The sequence below is a fragment of the Agelaius phoeniceus genome, chromosome 8 (genome assembly GCF_051311805.1).
Source record: "Agelaius phoeniceus isolate bAgePho1 chromosome 8, bAgePho1.hap1, whole genome shotgun sequence".
In the NCBI taxonomy this organism is placed as follows: domain Eukaryota; kingdom Metazoa; phylum Chordata; class Aves; order Passeriformes; family Icteridae; genus Agelaius; species Agelaius phoeniceus.
The window spans coordinates 4680001-4683983 of record NC_135272.1 but is presented as its reverse complement, the minus strand read 5'-3'; the positions used below and the strand labels follow the sequence as shown (position 1 = coordinate 4683983).

The 3983-nt window shown below is 65.1% G+C and overlaps 1 non-coding gene and 1 pseudogene across 1 annotated transcript; both read left to right on the top strand.

Annotated features, from left to right (window-relative positions):
* Positions 1-276: 276 nt before the first annotated feature.
* On the top strand, positions 277-429 carry LOC129131523 (5.8S ribosomal RNA). Its single transcript, XR_008535670.2, has one exon. It is a non-coding gene; the product is annotated as a 5.8S ribosomal RNA (ribosomal RNA).
* Positions 430-1335: 906 nt separating this feature from the next.
* Positions 1336-3983, top strand: part of LOC129131491 (28S ribosomal RNA) — a 5071-nt pseudogene continuing 2423 nt past the window's right edge.

The following is a 3983-nucleotide window of genomic DNA, read 5'->3' as shown; positions in this document are numbered from 1 at the left end:
CAGCATGGAGGCCGGGCCGAGCCCGGACGCCTGGGCCGCCTCCGAAGGACGGCGTTTGTGAGGTCGGTGTCTCCCCTCGCGGGGGGAGGCGGTCGGAGGCACGGGCTCCCCCGCCTCTTGGCCGGCCTTCAGAGCATGGGTTCCTCCAGTTGTTTTTTTTTCCCCTTTTGTTTCTGTGTGCGCGTACAGTCGAAGCCAGGCGCGCGCCCACGCATCCTCGGCGCCAGAGTAATAAAAAGGGGCCCGCTTGGCGTGAGCGGTGCCCGAAAGGCAGACAACTCTTAGCGGTGGATCACTCGGCTCATGCATCGATGAAGAACGCAGCTAGCTGTGAGAATTAATGTGAATTGCAGGACACATTGATCATCGACACTTCGAACGCACTTGCGGCCCCAGGTTCCTCCAGGGGCTACGCCTGTCTGAGGATCGCTTGACGATCAATCGCCATCCAGGGGCTACGCCGGCGGTGCAGCTGGGGTCGCCTAGCAGGCCCGTCGCCCACGGTGGGCAGCGGCAGCAGCGGCATCCCGCCAGTGCCCGGAGGGAAGGTGGTCAGGGGTTCAGCGGAGGGAAGTGTTTCCCTAGGCGGCCTCGATCCCTTCCCTGTGGCCTGGCGGGTGTCATCGCAGTCGTCATCGTCATCGTCGCCGCGCAGGGCCTTCGTCCCCCTAAATGCAGACTCGGGGAGCGCTCCGTAGCTCCCCACTCCTGGAGCGAGCCACCAGGGCGGAGCTCGTCCTCCCCGGGACTGTGCCGCGGATGCGGTGGTGCGGCAGCCTGGGGAGAGCGAGAGACAGCATCGAAAGGTGCCACCGAGGGCCGAGAGAAAGAGAGAGGAGGGCGAGAAGGGGAGGGAAGGCGCGGGCCTCGCCCCTGGCCTCCCCCCACTGCATGGGCGGCTGTCTGCGGGTGGGTACCGCAGCGGTACCATGCTGTGCTGCCGCACGCATGCGCAAGGCGAGAGCGCCGGGGACGGGGATTCCGATCCCCTCCACCCTTCGCCTGCCCCCTCCTCTTCTGTCATGGTTTTGGGGCGCGCCGAGTGGCACCGTTGCTCCTCTCTCTCTCCCCGCCGAGGCCATCACGTACGCCGCTGCCCGGCCAGTCCTCCCGCGTGGGGCCGTCTCCGCCGCATTTCCTTTTCAGTTCTTTTCTCCAGGATGGGGCTCTCCATCTCCTTGTTGCTCGCTCACACGCGCGTGCACTGTCTCTCTCTCTCTGACTCCCTCTGGGAGCATGGAGAGGAGAGGGGGCGGGCGGCGTAGCGGGCGGGAGATACAAGGTGGCCATCTCTGTGCAAGCCCCTGTGCGCAGCGCGGCCAAGCTTTGGGCTTGCGACCTCAGATTAGACGTGGCGACCCGCAGAATTTAAGCATATTAGTCAGCGGAGGAAAAGCAACTAACAAGGATTCCCTCAGTAATGGCGAGCGAAGAGGGAAAAGCCCAGCGCCGAATCCCCGCCCCGCGGTGAGGCGCGGGACATGTGGCGTACAGAAGCCCCCCTCCCCAGCGGCGCTCTCGGGGGACCCAAGTCCTTGTGATCGAGGCCGCAGCCCGTGGACGGTGTGAGGCCAGTAGCGGCCCCCCGGCCCGCCGGGCCCGGGGCTTCTCATAGTCGGGTTGCTTGGGAATGCAGCCCAAAGCGGGTGGTAAATTCCATCTAAGGCTAAATACCGGCACGAGACCGATGGCCAACAAGTACCGTAAGGGAATGTTGAAAAGAACTTTGCAGAGAGAGTTCAAGAGGGCGTGAAACCGTTAAGAGGAAAATGGGTGGGGCCCGTGCAGTCTTCCCGGAGGATTCAACACAGCGAGTTGCGGTCAGCCGGCGCGGGCTCGGCGGACCCTGGCCTCCGCCTCCCCTCTGTCCCCCGGGCGTACCCTGTGCGCAGGGGTGAGCCAGGGGGGCGGGCTGGCGCGGGGATCCCCCGTCGGCCGGCAGCCAGCCCTGGCCGGGCACATTTTCTCCGCAGCGGTGCGCCGCGACCAGCTCTGGGTCGGCTGGGAAGGCCTCCGGTGGGCAGGTGGCCCAGCGCCGCGCGAGTGGCGGTGGGTGTTACAGCCCCCGGGAAGAAGGTCTTGCTGAATCCCGGGGCCGAGGGAGAGGACCGCCGTCGTGCCCTCCTCCCCCCCGTCAGCGGCACCGTGGCAGTGGGCGTTGCTTTCCCCCCCCCCCTCCCCCCCCGGGGGAGGGGGGCGGGGGCAGCGTCCCTGCAGCGCGGCATTTGCGCAGGTGTGCGGGGGCCGGGCCCTCCGGCCCCCAGCGCCGCTGTCAACTGGGGCGGACTGTCCTCAGGGCGCCCCGACCACGTGGCGCCGCCAGGGCCGGGCTTGACGGGTCGCACTCAGGTGCCCAGGGTCCACGGCGATGTCAGCTACCCACCCAACCCGTCCTGAAACACGGACCAAGGAGTCTAGCACATGCGCGAGTCAGGGGCCGTCGTCAAAAGCCCGCGGCGCAATGAAGGTGACGGCTGGCGCGCGCTGGCTGAGGTGGGATCCCAGGGCGCGTCGCGCCTGGCAGCCCCGGGCGCACCATCGGCCCGTCTCGCCCGCCGCCCCCTCGCGGGGCCGGGGAGGTGGAGCGTGAGCGTCCATGCTAGGACCCGAAAGATGGTGAACTATGCCTGGGCAGGGTGAAGCCAGAGGAAACTCTGGTGGAGGTCCGTAGCGGTCCTGACATGCAAATCGGTTGTCCGACCCGGGTCTAGGCACGAAAGACCAATCGAACCATCTAGTAGCTGGTTCCCTCCGAAGTTTTCCTCAGGATAGCTGGCACTCGGCAATGGGCAGTTTTACCCGGTAAAGCGAATGATTAGAGGTCCTGTGGCCAAAACGATCTCTACCTATTCTCAAACTTTCAATGGGTAAGGGGGCCGGCTCGCTGGCATGGAGCTGCACCGTGGAATGCAAGTGCTCAGTGGGCCACTTTTGGTAAGCAGAACTGGCGCTGCGGGATGAACCGAATGCCGGGTTAAGGTGCCCGATGCCCACGCTCATCAGAGCCCAGAAAAGGTGTTGGTTGATCTAGACAGCAGGACGGTGGCCATGGAAGTCGGAATCCGCTAAGGAGTGTGTAACAACTCACCTGCCGAATCAACTAGCCCTGAAAATGGATGGCGCTTGAGCGCCGGGCCCATACCCAGCCGTTGCCGACAGTGTGATGCCCACAGGGGCTAGGCCGCGACGAGTAGGAGGGCCGCTGCGGTGCGCCTCGAAGCCTGGGGCGTGGGCCCGGGTGGAGAAGCCACAGGTGCAGATCTTGGTGGTAGTAGCAAATATTCAAACGAGAGCTTTGAAGGCCGAAGTGGAGCAGGGTTCCACGTGAACAGCAGTTGAACATGGGTCAGTCGGTCCTAAGCGATAGGCGAGCACTGTTCCGAAAGGGCAGGCGATGGCCTCCGTTGCCCTCAGCCGATCGAAAGGGAGTTGGGTTCAGATCCCCGAATCCGGAGTGGCAGAGACGGGCGCTGTGAGGTGCCCAGTGCGGTGACGCAACCGATCCCAGAGAAGCCGGTGGAAGCCCCGGGGAGAGTTCTCTTTTCTTTGTGAAGGGCAGGGCACCCTGGAATGGGTTTGCCCCAAGAGAGGGGCTTGCGCCTTGGAAAGCGTGGCGGTTCTGGTGGCATCCGGTGAGCTCTCACTGGCCCGTGAAAATCTGGGGGAGAGGGTGTAAGTCTCGCGCCGGGCCGTACCCATATCTGCAGCAGGTCTCCAAGGTGAACAGCCTCTGGCATGTTGGAACAATGTAGGTAAGGGAAGTCGACAAGCCGGATCTGTAACTTCAGGAAAAGGATTGGCTCTAAAAGATGGGTCGGTCCGGCTGGGGCGCGAAGTGGGGCTGGGTGCGCGCCCCGGCTGGACGAGGCACCACGCATGGGTGAGCGCGCGCCGCGTGGCCCGCCCGGGCGCTGGGGCGCACGCGCGGCAGCAACTCTGGACATGCGCTGGGCCCTTCCCGTGGATCGCCCCAGCTGCCTCGG